This window comes from Mesocricetus auratus, unplaced genomic scaffold, assembly GCF_017639785.1.
Source record: "Mesocricetus auratus isolate SY011 unplaced genomic scaffold, BCM_Maur_2.0 Super-Scaffold_100037, whole genome shotgun sequence".
Classification (NCBI taxonomy): domain Eukaryota; kingdom Metazoa; phylum Chordata; class Mammalia; order Rodentia; family Cricetidae; genus Mesocricetus; species Mesocricetus auratus.
In genome coordinates, this window is record NW_024429215.1 from 111,076 (window position 1) to 128,434 (window position 17,359).

A 17,359-nucleotide genomic window follows, 5' to 3' on the forward strand; every position below is an offset into this window, starting at 1 on the left:
ATTGTAAGGGAAACCAAGTTTTCTCTCCTATCATAATGTAGATTTAAATGTATGTTTACATATATATATATATATAGAGAGAGAGAGAGAGGGGGGGATATTGTAGTACATGATGACTTTTATATTTTACATGGAAATGCAGCAAATACCATGCTCCAAATACTATGCAATGATAAGGAGATGGAAATTTTGATCACCAAATTTGATTTGTTTATGATTTATCTCTTTTTTACAATATACAGTACACCAAAAATTATATGCAAATCATAAGATAGTCAAATATTACTTCCAGCTTGAACTGTATATTATCTGAGTTTAAAAATTAAAAATAAATTAGGTATTAATTAAACCATACCTTTTTCGTGGAAGAAGACAATGAGGGAGACAAATAAGAAAGTCATGTTTATGCTGCTTGGAACAAGAAAATATAGAGGTATGACACAGATGGAGAACATGTCACATGGCAGGGGAGGTGAATTCAGAGAAAGAAATGAAGCTCAAGGTATTACATAGGATAATTATGTCCTGTCCAGAATCCAAAAGAAAGAAACAGAATAGAAATACAATCAAAATAAGGTTTTTCTGAATCAGCACCAAGTTGTGTTCAAAACCAAGGAAACTTATGACACACTCAAGTACATAAATGTTGTGATCTGAACATTTCACATTCTTTATAAACAAGAAAGTTTAATCCTATCTCCTATATATTATTTAAAATTGATTTAGAATTTTAATATATTTCATGCATATTTAAGAATATTCACAAATTTGAAAATCTTGAGAAATTGACAAAAATAGTGAAAAATAAAAATAAAAGTTGTGACTCTTCAGAAACATATTTTTGTAATTCATAATGTGTAGTATTATCAGTGGATGATAACACTGATATATCGGAAGGCTTAGAAATCTTTCAGTATCGTATAGGAATTATTGTTGATACATCATGCAGTTTCCACTGGAAATCAGAGATGCCATTATTTATTTATTCAATTATGCTTGTAATAAGAGTGACATTGGTTAATTTATCTCATCAGATAAGATCAATCTAAAAATGCCTGAATTATTACTGAATATGAATTCAGTGGTAAATAGATCCATGTATTTCTGGAAGTGACATATGGAAATAAGTTTTAAAAGAATCCCAACAGTGTTAAAAATGACAGCTATAAGCACTCACTTCTTTGAGAGACCCCCAAAGATTCCTATACTAGGTAGGCTTTGTTTGTCTGATTAGCTTCCTGTATTTCTGTTTCTGCCTGTGCTGTAATATACCCTGACAGATTACAATTCTGTAAGATACTCTAAGAAAAATGGCTCTAACAAATAAGATCTCAGTGCTAATGAAAATTACAAACCAAGAACAAACAACCTACAGTAGCTACAACATAACAAACACCAAACAAGGGTTTTTCAAATAAATTAATGCAGTACACATTGACCTTCATAAAAGGATATAGAGAATATTCAAGGATAACATTGCCCATATGAAGAGAAAGGGACACAGAGCTTCAATTTATGAAAAGAAAGGGATCAATTATGAGGCCATAGGCAATAGTGGAGGGAAGAGCTCAGAATCATGAAATAGTTGTGGTAGAGCCACTTTCACTGCTAATACACAGAAAGAAGACAGATATGGAAAAACATACAAGGTTTCTTTCTCTGTCTGGGTTACACTCCAGAAACTGATTGCTATATCTCTTTGTTCCTTTTTTGTAAATTCCTGAAAAATATATGTGTGTATATATATGTAATATATGTATTACATTCATATTCATCTTTCTCAAAATGATAATAAGTCCTTCAATTCTTATTATTAAAAAGCAATGTTGATAAATCTTAGTATAATTTATAGTATTTGTTCAAAATTTTGACATTTATAATAATATTTTTCCTGAAAGTTTCATGACCAAGATTTCCTAAACCTTATGTGATTGAGGAAGACAATGATAGACATATGAACCTGGCTGAGAAAAAAAATCATAATCCTACACAAGTAAGTATAGGCAAATAAATTAATGCCAAAAGTCATATAAATAATATGAAAGGCAAAATAAAAGCAATTGAATATCCAATAGCAAATAGTCATGCTCAAAAATATACACAGGAATAGCTTTATATAGACTTGTATAAAGCTTTTATTTAGGAACATATATGGATATGTACACATATACATTCATGCAACAACAATTTTTAAAAGAGTCCTTGATTTTAAAAGTAGAATGCAGTTATGTGGGAAGATTTAGAGTTATATATAGAAAAGATAACTGCCCCAATTACATTATAATTTCAAACATTAAGGTAGCAATAAAAATTTAAAACAAACATCTTACTTCAAAATAATTTACAATAAGCTACCAGAAAATACTCTTGGCTTTGAAGTATGAAAGAGAACACAAAGGACAAGAGAATTCTAGCTCTGTGTGTGGTCTGAATTTGATCCCTGCACACACATTGTTGGAGGTGAGTACTTCCTCCCAAAGATAGTCTCTCACATGCAGGTGTGAACTGAGGCATGATTGTGCACAGCCACAAAGAAAAAAAGTTGTTGTAAAAAATACTTCGTAAAGTCTATACCATCCATATGACGTCCAATAGATTAAGTCATGTTGCTCCTAAAAATTATGTTAATATGAAAATTGATGTATATCTTTAATGCTCATATATTATATTATGTGAAACGTTATGATAATATTAATGTAAATTCCATTTAGAAATTTGGACTACACAATGTAGTGGTGCAAAATTCCTGCCCACAGCTTATAAGGCTTGTTACCTTGCTAATTAAGGTGATTATCTCTAGGCATGTAAAAATGCAGGTACAATTGAAAAGTGGGAAAGAGAGAGAGGGAACATTCCCCCTTTGAAAAATATATGCACTTTCAAACTGTAATAAAGGATTTGATCAGAAGCCCTACAGAAAGGTTTTAGATATGACACACATGTACATTTGTACCCCAGCTTGTATGATAAAAATTTGGGAAAGGTATTGTACCATGGTTTATTTTGAGGACAGAAAGGAAAGGGGAATAGACACACTCTAAATCTTTTGTATTAACAAAAATATTTGCCTGCCACAAACTAAGTTGGAATTTATTTCTGACAACAAAAAATCACATCAATGTGTCATATGAACACTCCCATGAAAATAAGATTAAAAATGCATTAGAAATGTACCTAACAAACCTGTGGAAGGAAAAATGTGTCTGAGAGTAACAGATTATCAAATAAATAATTTAATTTATAAAACCTTGAAAACAGGCACAGATGTTTTCACAACAAAGAATATTCCAAAATTCTAAATCTGACATGCTTACTTATATATCAGTGGCATCTAGCACATGCAACTTTGTGATTCTACCATCACATCCTACAATAGGATGATTATTTGGTGGTGTAACATCTTTTACAAAAGTACACATGGACTTCTAGATTGGCCCAAAGACCCAAGTCAAACTTTGATCAAACGACCCTTCCTCCAAAGACCTAATATGAGAAAGATGATTGCAAAGGCATGGTCAACTAAAATCACAAGAATATTATTGTCATATTTGGGAAGCAATAATCAATATGCAGTAAGCAACCTTATTTTATCATTTTTGAGAGAATAAAAGAAATGAACAATAAAATACAATTAAGCAAGATATTTTAGATTAGAAGTGTGTCTTTCTTGATAAAAATAAGAAGTAGGAAAGTTTGAATATAAATATTACCTGGATCTTACATAATATGAAAGCTGAAAAGGATAAATGAAGAATGATACTTACTGTATGTAAATGTCATTGAAATAGTGTGGCACATGTGAGTGTGGAACTTTGCTCTTTGTGATCAAAGTATGGATTTGGAAAAATGCAACAATGTCCACATCTCCTTTATGATGAAAACTGTCTTTGATTCTAAAATAACACTCAGAAGAGTTATAGGCACATACATGACAGGGATGAAGCAAGATCCTGATAGCAGTAACCAAAAGAAAATACACTCCTAACACACGTGTCTTCCCAGACATAAGTCGATGGATGCTGAGCTTACAATGTCCAGCACGTATAAGCTTAGCTCATGTGTCTGTGTCCACATGCACTTCTAGCTTTCTTGGTGAGCTTTGAGTATTTTCTTATACCTCTTTCAAAGCCCTTGAGAATTTGAACCTCTTTCTTCCCTTAGGCTCTGCACCTGAGGTCCTGTATTCAGGTGAAAAAAAAACAATCTGGAAAATACACTTGTAGATTTTCTTCTGTACCTGGAGGCACCATAATTTCAGCAATACATGATTATAACAGGCATTAAGAGCTCAGGGATGAAGTCATCTTTGGCTAATTTGGCCACAAGTGTGAAGTTAGAATGCTTTCATATGAAAATAACTGAGGTGGTATAAACAAGCTCCATTAGAGGTTGATACTCTAAGTGTAGTAGGGAAAAGAAAGTGACAAAATCCCATGCTGTTAGAAAACCAACAAAATATTTGGAATGGCATGATTTCTTAAACCAAGGGTAACCATTGTATTCCACCTTGCTTAGTGCCCGTGTCTCAGAATCCTTTCTTCTATGATACATCTACATATGTCTCTATGTCTACATACATCTACAGATCAACATATAATGTTCACATCCATAAAATCCATTTAGCTCTCACTTTGAGAAAATTAATAGTTGTTTTGTTCCAAATGGGCCACCTAATTGAGAAATGAAGTTTCAGGTCAGATTCTGGGCTTTGTGCTACTGCATCACTGACATCCTAGTTACTCCCCAGTAATTCTTTGAGTAGATTTTCTAATTCATACCTGCATCTAGAAAAGTGGATTTACCTACTTACCGTCTTTGGAGAACATGAGGGTGTGGAGGGAAATCCTTCTCTTTGCTGTATAAAGCATAATAAATTTAAATCTTATAAATATATGCTTCATCTAAAACACTGAATGAAGCTGTGTTTAGTAGGGTGATATTTCCTAGTTCACAGGATAAGGTAATGCAGGAGAATTACATTGTCTCACGCTATGTCATGAGTGGATGATTCAACCCATTTATAAGCTCCCTGAGGAAAGGATGGAAGAGTTGAGTGAATAAAAACCCACAGACACTTGTCTGAGAGTTAAAATGATTATTTCTTTCTGAGTAATTTGCAGTAGATGACACACAGAAAAATCTGAAATAACCCAGGTGGTTCTTTAATTAGTAAATCCAAGCATCATTTGTGCTTCATATCAAGAACAGAGAAAACAAGAGGAATTGAGATAATCAAACAGGATATGTGAATGCTGTGTAAATGTCCTGTAAGGGATTTGCTAGTTATGACACAACACTCTTTGGACATTATCACTGAAATCCTACAATTTGCTGTTTTATGTTTAGTTCATTATATTTTATTAAGTTCTGTTGTTGCCTATTATAAGCTCATTCTTTTCTAATGAGCAACAGAAATCAAGTGGATCTTCATATGAGGGGAGATTGGAAGGGATGGATATGAGTGGAGGGAGTGAAAATTGTAATCGGGTTATATTGCATGAGAAAAGAATATATTTTTAAAAATGATGAAAATTAAAACAGAAAGCAAAATGTTTTATCTTAATGGACTAGATAATTACTCTTTTTATGAATTTATGCATTTCAAAACTAACTTCTAGTGCCTTCATGAAACCTAATGTAACAATATGTTATGATAACACAACTTCATTTCTTTTTTTTATCTTCATGATTTTTTATCATTTTTTATTTTAATTTTAAATAGCTTGTTTTACATTTCAATCCAAGTTCCCTCTCCCTCCCCTCCTCCCGCACTTCCCTTCCCCCCCAGCCTCCCACCCTATTGCCAATTCCTTCCACATAGGGGATATCTAGAGTCTGTCATTTCACTCCGGGTAGGGTCCAGGCATTCCCCTAAGAGTCCAGGCTGAGAGAGCATCCCTCTTTGTGCTATGGGCACACGATGACTGTTTGTATTCCAGGGATAGACACTGATCCACTGCTCAAGGCCCCATAGGTTGCCCAGGCCTTCTCACTGACACTCACATTTGGGGGGTCCAGATCAGTCCCATGTTAGCCTCCCCGCTGTCAGTCTGGGGTCCAAGAGCTCTCCCCTGTTCAGATCAGCTGTCTCTGCTGGTTTTGCCAGCCCATTCTTTGCCACTTTGCTCTTCACTCCTCTCTCTCTGTCACTGGGTTCCTTGGGTTCAGTTCAGTGCTTAATTGTGTGTTTGCCTCTGCTTCCATCAGTCACTGGATGAAGGCTCCCAGATGGTTATAGACATCAAGTTCATTATCAGGAATGGGCATTCGAGGTGGTCTCTCCACTATTGCTTAGCTTGCCAATTGGTGTTATCCCTTTAGATCACTAGAAGTCACTCTGGTGCCTGATCTGTCTTCTAACCTATGATTCCCTCTTCCCCCTATTCTACCCCGGCCCACTCAACTTCCTGTACCCCCATGACCTACTCTCTCTTTCTCTTCTCCCCCTCTCTTCTTCCCAGCTCCCACTCCGCCCCACCCCTCACCGTGTTCCCCATCCATTCAGAGGATCTTGTCTCAATCCTCTTCTCTTGGGTACTATGCATATATGCATATCTTTTAGGTTCTTTCCTGTTTCCCAGACTCTCTATCAGTGGAAGTGCAAACTGGCACTATTCTGATCCATGACTAGAAACCATATATGAGTGAGTACATACCATGTTTGTCTTTTTGCGACTGGGTTACCTCACTCAGGATGGCTTCCTCCAGTGCCATCCATTTACCTGCGAATTTCAAGATTCCATTGTTTTTTTTTTTTCTGCTGAGTAATACTCCATTGTATAAATGTACCACATTTTCTCCACCCACTCTTCAGTTGAGGGGCATCTAGGTTGCTTCCAGGTTCTGGCTATTACAAATAATGCTGCTATGAACATAGTGGAGCAGATGCCCTTGTTGTATGAATTTGCCTCATTTGGATATATGCCTAAGAGTGGAATTGCTGGGTCTAGTGGTAGATTAATTCCCATTTTCCTGAGTAATCTCCATACTGATTTTCAAGGAGGCTATATGAGTCGGCACTCCCACCAGCAGTGGAGGAGTGTTCCCCTCTCTCCACATCCTCTCCAGCATAAATTGTCTTTGGTGTTTTTGATTTTAGCCATTCTGACAGGAGTAAGATGGTATCTCAGAGTTGTTTTGATTTGCATTTCCCTGATGGCTAAGGATGTTGAGCACTTTCTTAAGTGTCTCTTGGCCATTTTAGCCTCCTCTATTGAGAATTCTGTATTTAGTTCTGTACCCCACCTTTTAATTGGATCCTTTGGTGTTTTGGAGACTTGTTTCTTGAGTGCTTTGTAAATTTTGGAGATTAGCCCTCTGTCAGATGTGGGGTTAGTGAATATCTTTTCCCATTCTGTGGACTGCCTTTTTGTCTTTTTGACTGTGTCCTTTGCCTTACAGAAGCTTTTTAGTTTCAGAAGGTCCCATTTGTTAATTGTCGATCTCAGTGCCTGTGCCACTGGTGTTATGTTTAGGAAGTGGTCTCCTGTACCAACTCGTTGAAGAGTATCTCCCACTTTCTCTTCTAAAAGTTTCAGTGTGGCTGGATTTATGTTGAGATCTTTGATCCATTTGGACTTAAGTTTTGTACAAGGCGATAAACATGGATCTATCTGCAGTCTTCTGCATACCAGTACCCAGTTATGCCAGCACCATTTGTTGAAGATGCTTTCTTTTTTCCATTGTACAGTTTTAGATTCTTTGTCAAAAATCAAGTGTTCATAGGTGTGTGGGTTAAAATTAGGGCTTTCGATTCGGTTCCATTGGTCTACCTGCCTATTTTTGTGCCAATACCAAGCTGTTTTCAGGACTATAGCTCTATAATAGAGCTTGAAGTCAGGTATGCTGATGCCTCCTGAAGTTCCTTTATTGTATAGGATTGTTTTGGCTATCCTGGGCCTTTTGTTTTTCCATATAAAGTTGATTATTGTTCTTTCCATGTCCTTGAAGAATTGTGATGGAATTTTGATAGGGATTGCATTGAATCTGTAGACTGCTTTTGGCAAGATTGCCAGTTTTATTATGTTGATCCTACCAATCCAAGAGCATGGAAGATCTTTCCATTTTCTGGTATCCTCTTTGATTTCTTTCTTTAAAGACTCAAAGTTCTTGATATACAGGTCTTTCACTTCCTTGGTTAACATTATCCCCAGATATTTGATGCTGCTTATGGCTATTGTAAAGGGTGACGTTTCTCTGATTTCTTTCTCAGTCACTTCATCATCTGTATATAATAGGGCCACTGATTTTTTTTGAGTTTACCTTGTATCCTGCCACATTGCTGAAGGTGTTTATCAGATCTAGGAGTTCCCTTGCGGAATTTTTCGGGTCACTTATGTAAACTATCATATCATCTGCAAATAGTGAAAGTTTGACTTCTTCTTTTCCTATTTGTATCCTTTTGTTGTCTTATTGCTGTACCTAGAACTTCAAGTACAATATTGAAGAGATATGGAGAGAGTGGACTTGTCTTGTTCATGGTTTTAGAGGAAGTGCTCTGAGTTTCTCTCCATTTAGTTTGATGTTAGCTGTTGGTTTACTGTATATTGCTTTTATTATATTCAGGTATGTTCCTGTTATCCCTGATCTCTCTAGGACCTTTATCATGAAGGGGTGCTGGATTTTGTAAAAGGCTTTTTCAGCATCTAAAAAATCATCTCATATTTATTTTTTTTAGAACCATGGATAGGACACTTTTATTTCAGTTACTAAGATGACCTTAGATGATGGCAGGTGTTCCAGTTTTGTTGGTAATTTTTTAAATAAATTTTACTTAAATTAGAAGCAATCTTATTTTACTTATCAATCCCAGTTCCTTCTCCCTCCCATCTTCCTATGACTCCACCGATCCCTCCATCCCATCAACCATAACCCCAGGGAGGGTAAAGCCTTCCATAAGAGATCAAAAAACCTGTCAAGTGATTTGGAGCAATCCATAGTCCTTGCGGTCCCACTAGCTTGAGACAACTGTCTCCATGGTTTTTCCCTTCGTACTCTTGACCCTATTTGTTTATATGAACCCTCCTCCCTCTCTTGAACTGAACTTCAGGAGTTCAGCTAGTTCTTGTCTCTTGGTCACTTTATCTACTTCCATCAGTTACTGGCTGTATGTTTATGATGACAATTATAGTAGTCACTAATCTGACTAAAGGAAGGCCTGTTCTGTTAGCTTCTCCACTATAATTAGGAGTCTTAGCTGGGATTCTCCCTGTGGATTCCTGAGAATTTCCCTAGCACCAGGTTTCTCCTAGCCCCATAATGGCTCCCTCTATCAAGATATCTCTTTCAGTGGTCTCCCTCTCTGTATCTCACCCAACTAGATCTTCTAGATCCTTCATATTCCCACTCACCATCCCATCCCTTTTATCCCCTCTCCTAGATTACCCAGAATACATTAACTATTTTCCCTTCCTGGGGCCCTCCATGTGTGTCCCTCTTACAGTCCACCCTTTTACCTATATTGTCTGGGATTGTAGGTTGTAGCTTGAGCACCCTTTGCTTTACATCTACTATCCAATTATGAGTGAGTATACACCATGCTTGTCTTTCTGGATCTGGGTTACATCATACAGGATGTTGTTGTTGTTTTGTTCCATCCTTTTGTCTGCAAGATTCAAGATCTCATTTTTTAACTCTGAGTAATACGTCATTGTGTAAATGTTGCACATTCTATTTATCCACTCTTTGGTTGATGGACACCTAGGTTTTTTCCAGGTTCTACCTATTACAAATAATGCTGCTGTGAACATAGGTGAACAAAGATCCTTGTGGTATGATTGTGCAAATTTGGGTATATGCCCAAGAGTGGTATTGCTGATTATTAAGATTAATTCATAATTTTCTGAGAAACCACCATACTGCTTTCCAAAGAGGCTGTACACTTTGTACCCTCCCCAGCAATGGAGTAGTGTTCCCCTTACTCCACATCTTCTCCAGCATGAGCAGTCATCAGTGTTTTTATTTAAGTCATTCTGATAGGTGTAAGATGGCATCTCAGAGTCATTTTGATTTGTATTTCCCTGGTAGCTGAGGATGTTGAACAATTTTTAAATGTCTTTTGGACATTTGAATTTCTTCTGTTCAAAATTCTCTGCTTAGATCTGTACCACATTTTAATTGGATTATTTGATATTTTGGTTTCTAGTTTCTTATGTTATTTATGTATTTTAGAAAGCAAACATCTGTCAGATGTGGGGTTTGTGAAGATCTTTCCCATTCTGTAGACTGATGTTTTGTCTTACTGGCAATGTCCTTTGCCTTACAGAAGCTTCTTAGTTTTAGAAAGTCCCATTAATTGTTTAATGCTCTCAGAGTCTGTGCTACTGGTATTATAATTAGGAAGCACTGCCCTGTGCCCATGTGTTCAAGGCTACTCCCCATGTTCTCTTCTATCAGGTTCGGTATAACTATTTATTTAAGGTCTTTGGTATACTTTGACTTGTGTTTTGTACATGGGGTAGATGTGGATGTACTTCCACTTTTCTAAATGTTGATATGTAGTTATGCCAGTAGCATTTGTTAAAAATGCTTTCTTTTTCCATTGAATAATTTTAGCTGTTTTGTCAAAAATCAGGTGTTCTTGGGTGTATGGGTTAATACCGGGGTCTTCAATTCAATTCTCTTTATGCATGTGTCTCTTTTTATGCTAATGCCAATCTGGTTTTATTAGTGTAGCTTTATAGTAGAGCATAAATTCATGGATGTGCATGACTCCAAATGTAACTTTATTTTACAAGATTGTTTTTCCTATCCTAGGTGTTTTGTTTTTCCATATGAACTTGAGTAGTTTTGTTCTTTTAAGTTCTGTGAAGAACTGTGTTGGGATTTTAGTGGGGATTGCAGTAAATCTGTAGACAGCTTTTTGTAGTTTTGGCATTTTTTCATGTTGATCATACCTATACAAGAACATAGGACATCTTTCAATTTTCTGTTATCTTCTTCAATTTCTTTCTTCAAAGACTTGAAGTTCTTGTTGTACTTGTCTTTTACTTTTTTCGTTAGAGCTAGTCCAAGGTATTTTATGATATTTCTGGCTATTGTAAAGGGTGATATTTCTCTGATTTCTTTCTCAGTCCATTTATCATGGGCTACTGATTTTTTTGAGTTTATCTTGTATCCTTCTATCTTACTGAATGTATTTATCAGCTGTAGGAAATCCCTGGTAGAATTTTTTGGGTCATTTATGTAAACTATCATATCAACTGCAAACAGTGATAGTATAACTCCTTCCTTTCCAAATCCACTTCATCTACTTTGTTGTCTTATCACCCTATCTAGAAATTTGAGTACTATATTGTATAGATATGGAGAGAGTGCACAGTCTTGTCTTGTTCCTGTTTTTAGGGGGAGTGCTTTGAGTTTATCTCCATTTTATGTGATGTTGGCTGTTGTCTTGCTGTATAATATTTAGGTATGATCCTTGTATACCCAATCACTCCTAGACCTTTATCATTAAGCAATGTTTAATTTTGTTTGAGGCTTTTTTGGCATCTAATGATATGATAATGTGTTTTTCTTTTAAACATCCCTGTATCTCTGATATGAAGCCTATTTGATCATAATTGTTGGGCTTTTTTTTCTTTTTGGTGTGTTCTTGGATTTGTTTTCACAGTAATTCATTGAGTCTTTTTGAGTAATTGTACATGAGGGAGATTGGTCTGTAATTTTCTTTCTTACTTTTGTCTTTCTGTTTTGTATATTGGTGTTACTGTAGTCGTGTTAACAAAGTTCAATAATGTTTCTTCTGTTTCTAGTGTGTAGTACAATTTGAAAGTACTGGTGTGAGATTTTTTTTGAAACTCTGGTAGAATTCTGCACTGAAATCATCTGGCCATGTGATTTTTTTGTTTGGGAGATTTTCATGTATACTGCTATTTCCACAGGGGCAATAGGTCTATTTAAATTGTTTATCTGGTCTTGATTCAATTTGACCATATGGTACAAATCAAGATAATTTTTATTGCTGTTATATTTTCCACTTTTGTAGGCTACAGACTGACAAACTATGATCTAATGTTTCCATGGATTTCCTCAGTGTCCTTTGTTATGTCCTTCTTTTCCTTTATGATTTTGTTAATTTGTATATTCTCTCTCTATCTTGGCTTAGTTTGGACAAAGGTTTGTCTTTCTTGTTGATTTTCTTGAAGAACCAACTCTTTGTTTCATTGATTCTTTGTATTGTTCTCTTACTTATTATATTATTTAATTCAGCCCACAATTGGAATATTTCTTGTCATCTACTCCTCCATGGTGAGTTTGCTTCTTTTTGTTCTAGAGCATTCACGTGTGCTGGTAAGTCACTAATGTGAGAGTTCTTCAGTTATTTTACATAGCACTTAGTGCTGTGAACTTTCATCTTAGCATTGCTCTCACAGTGTGCTATCAGTTTGGGTACGTTGTATTTTCATTGTCATTGAATTCTAGGAAGTCTTTAATTTATTTCTTTATATCTTCCTTGACGTAGTGATTATTCAGTTGAGCATTGTTTAATTTTCATGGGTTTGTAGAGTTTCTGCAATTAGGGTATTTGTTAAATTCTAACTTTAAGCCATGGTCATCCAATAAGATACAGGGGTTATTCCATTTTGTTTCTATATGTTGAGATTTGCTTTCTTACTGAGTATATGCTCAATTTTAGAGAAGTTTCCATGAGATGTTGTAAAGAAGGTGTATTCTTTGTGTTTTGGTGAAATGTTCTATAGATGTCTGTTAAGTTTCAAATGAGTCATAACATGTGTTAGTTTCCCTATATCTCTGCTGATTTTCTGTCTGACAGACCTGTTTAGTGATAATAGAGGAGTATTGAAATCTCCTACTATTAGTAACTGGGGTTTGATATGTGACTTAAGCTTTAGTAACATTTCTTTTACAAATGTGGTGTCCTTGTGTTTGGGTCACAGATGTACAGAACTGAGACATCATCTTGATGTATTTTCCTGTGATAAATATGAAATATCCTTCTCCATCTCTTTTGATTTATTTTAGTTTGAATTCTAATTTGTTAGCTATTAGCATAGCTATACCACTTGTTTCTTAGATCCATTTGATTGAAAAATCTTTTTCCAAACCTTTACTCTGATGTAATGGGTGTCTTTGAGGATGACCTGTATTTTTTATGCATCAGAAGGATGGGTCCTTTTTGTATCCATTCTGATACTGTGCATCTTTTGGTAGGTAAATTGAATCAATTGATATTAAGAGATACTAGTGACAACTGATTGTTAATTCCTGTTATATGTATTTTCTGTTGTTGGTGGTAATGTTCCTGTGTTTCCCTTCTTTAGTGTTTGCTGGTGTAAGGTTATATTATTCCTGGGATTTCATGAGTGCAGCTAACTTCCTTGGGTTGTAGTTTGCCTTCTAGTGTTTTCTGTAGGGTTGGATATATTTAAATCTGGTTTTGTCATGGAATAACTTGTTTTTTCTGTCTGTTTTGATTAAAGGTTTTTCTGGATTTAGTAGTCTTGGCTGGCATCGGTGGTCTGTTAGTATATACAGCATGTATGTTCAGGACCTTCTGGCTTTCAGAGTTCCCATTGAGAACTTTTTCCTTTTGCATCTCTTAATGTTTTTCTGTATTCTGTGTGTTTAATGTTTTGAATATTATATGGTGATGGTACTTGGTTTTGGTCCAGTCCATTTGGTACTCTTGTACAGTCACAGACATATCTTTAAGTTGAGAAAAATTTTCCTTCTATGGTTTTGTTGAATATATGTTTTGTACCTTTGAGCTAGTACTCTTCTCCTTTTTCTACCCCTATTATTCTTAGGCTCTTTTGGTGGGGTCTCACATTTCCTGGATGTTTTTGTAAGAATATGTTGGATGTAACATTTTCTTTGACCAATGAATCCATTCCCTCTATTGTATCTTCATTGCCAGAGATTCTCTCTTTCATCTCTTGCATTTTGTAGGTTATTCTTGTATCTGTCATTCTAGTTTGTTTATCCAGATTTTCCATTTGCAGTACTCCCTTCATTTGTGTTTTATTTATTGCCTTTATTTGCATTTAGAAGCCTTGGAATATTCCCTTCACTTGTTTGTTTATTTTTTCTTTGTTTTCTTTTAGGGATTTATTGATTTCTTCCAACGTTTGTTTGTCTTTCCCCCCTTTGCTTTAAGAGATTTTTGCATTTCCTCTTTAAGTTCCTATATCATCATCATAAAGTGATTTTTAAGTTCCTTTCCATGTGTTTCAGTTGCATTGAATTCTTCAGGACTTTATGTTGTAGAACCACTAGTTTCTGGTGCTGTCATATTTCTCCTAATGCTGTTAAATGTAGTCTTACACAGTCTTCTATTCATATCTTCCTCCAGTTAGTACAGGTGGAGCCTGTGTTTCCACAGGTCTCTCTTCCTCCAATTTGTGCATTTGAGGTCTGTGGCTCTTTGGTTGCTATTCCATCAGTTGAACATAGAATGCATAATTTATTTGGTCATGGCTGCAATGGGGGCATGGTTGGGTGGAGGTAAGGAGAATGCTGTTTCCTAGTCACAGAGGCTATTCCTCCAGGTGTAGGTGGGATTTGTGGCTCCCTTGGTCATTGATTCAGTGGGGGATGGTAGGGTAGGTGTGGTGATAATCTTACTGCCTGGTCATTTGGGCTGTGATGATTTGTTTGGGGTATGATATGGGCTCCTGCAGCCTGGGCCATAGTCTAGTTAGGGACTCAGACATTCATCTCTTCCTCTGGGTTGTAATACATTTTTAAATTCAAATGTATTTATTTTAAATTCTTCCTTCTCACAAGTCCATCCCAAGTTTTTCCTTTTCCATGTCCACAAAATTGAAGTTCATTCTTAAACAACAAAGACAATCTCAGTAAAAGGAAAAACCCCAAAACAAAGAGAACAAAAAAAACTCAAGTAAAAAATGCCACCCAACTTTAAGCAAATAAAATAACATATACAAAGAAAGTGGAGTCCATTACATATTGATCAAAAACTCCTAAACATGATACCTGATATAAACACTGTCACTGCATTGGAGAAAACTGAATTTTCCTATCCTAACAGGTTAAAAGAAATAGTTCAGTGATTTAAGTTTATGTTAGTAGAAAGGTTTTTATTCCTGCACTGGTGCATTTATTCATTCATTCCTCCATCTGTCCATGTTGCTGATGGTTCTTCCTACGAGTCTGGTCACACAGCTGCATCAGGCCCAAATAAACACACAAGCACTTATATTCTTTGAGAAAATCAACAAGATAGACAAACCTTTATCAAGCCTAACCAAAAGACAGAGAGAGAACTTGCTAATTAACAAAATCAGAAATGAAAAGGGGGACATAACAACAGACACTGGGGAAATCCAAAGAATAATGAGATCATACTTTGAAAATCTGTACTCCACTAAACTGGAAAATCAAAAGGAAATGGATGATTTTCTGGATGTATATCACTTACCAAAATTAAATCAAGAAGAGATAAACAATTTAAACAGATCTATAACCCCTAAAGAAATAGAAGCAGCCGTAAAAAAGTCTTCCAACCAAAAAAAGTCTAGGACCAGATGGTTTCAGTGGAGAATTCTACCAAAATTTTAAGGAAGAGCTAATACCAATACTCTTCTAATTGTTTCACACCATAGAAGCAGTAGGATCACTGCCAAATTCTTTTTACTAGGCTACAATTACATTAGTACCCAAACAACACAAAGACACAACCAAGATAGGGAATTACAAACCAAACTCCCTCATGACCATTGATGCAAAAATACTCAATAAAATACTGGCAAATCGAATCCAAGAACACATCAGAAAAATCATACACCATGATCAAGTAGGCTTCATCCCATGGATGCAGGGATGGTTCAACATATGAAAATCCATCAATGTAATCCACAATATAAACAATCTGAAAAAGAAAAATCACATGATAATCTCACTAGATGCTGAAAAAGCCTTTGACAAAATCCAACACCCCTTCATGACAAAGGCCTTGGAGAGATCAGGGACAACAGGAACATACCTAAACATAATAAAAGCAATATATAGCAAACCAACAGCCAATATCAAAACAAATGGAGAGAAACTAAAGGCAATTCCTCTAAAATCAGGATGTCCATTCTCTCCATATCTCTTCAATACTGTACTTGAAGCTCTAACTATAACAATAAGACAACAAAAGGATATCAAGGAGATACAGCCTGGAAAGGAAGAAGTCAAAATGTCACTATTTGCAGATAATATGCTAATCTATGTAAAGGACCCAAAGAATTCTACCAGAAAACTCCTACAGCTGATAAACACTGTCAGCAAAATGGCAGGAAACAAAATTAACTAAAAAAAAAAAACCAGTAGCCCTACTATATATAGGCAATAACGGGGATAAGAAAGAAATCAGAGAAACATCACCCTTTACAATATCCACTAATACCATAAAATATCTTGAGGTAACTCTATCCAAACAGGTGAAAGACTGTATAACAAGAACTTTGAGTCTCTAGAGAAAGAAATTAAAGAAGATACCAGAAAATGGAAAGATCTCCCATGTTCTTGGATAGGTTGGATCAACGCAGTAAAAATGGCAATAATGCCAAAATCAATCTACAGATTCAATGCAATCCCTATCAAAATACCAGTGCAATTTTTCACTGACCTCAAAAGTACAATCCTCAACTTTATATGGAAAAACAAAAGACCCGGGTTAGCTAAGGCAACCCTGTACAATAAAGGAACTTCTGGAGGCATCACCATCCCTGACTTCAAGCTCTATTATAGAGCTATAATCCTGAAAACAGCTTAGTATTGGTACAAAAACAGACACATAGATCAATGGAATCGAATTGAAGATCCTGATATCAACCCACACAAGTATGAACACCTGATCCTTGACAAAGAAGCTGAAACTATACAATGGAAAAAAGAAAGTATCCTCAACAAATGGTGCTGGAGTAACTGGATGCTAGCATGTAAAAGACAACAGATAGATCCATATCTATCACCATGCACAAAACTTAAGTCCAAATGGATCAAAGACATCAATATCAATCCAGCCACACTGAATCTCTTAGAGGAGAAAGTGGGAAATGCCATTGAACGAATTGGTACAGGAGACAGCTTCCTGAACATAATACCAGTAGCACAGGCACTGAGACAGCCAATTAATAAAGGGGACCTCCTTAAACTTAGGAGCTTCTGCAGGGCAAAGTACACAGTCAACAAGACAAAATGACAGCCCACAGAATCCCACATCTGACAGAGGGCTGATATCCAAAATTTACAAAGAACTCAAGAAGCAAGTCTCCAGAACACCAAAGAATCCAATTAAAAAGTGGAGTACAGAACTAGATAGAGAATTCTCAATAGAGGAGGCTAAAATGGCCAAGAGACTCCTGAGAAAGTGTTCAATATCCTTAGC

General features: G+C 35.8%; 1 pseudogene; it reads right to left on the reverse strand.

The window, feature by feature from the left end:
• The window catches only part of LOC121135292, a 52,147-nt pseudogene extending 42,497 nt beyond the window's left edge, over window positions 1-9,650 (reverse strand).
• Window positions 9,651-17,359: the final 7,709 nt, after the last annotated feature.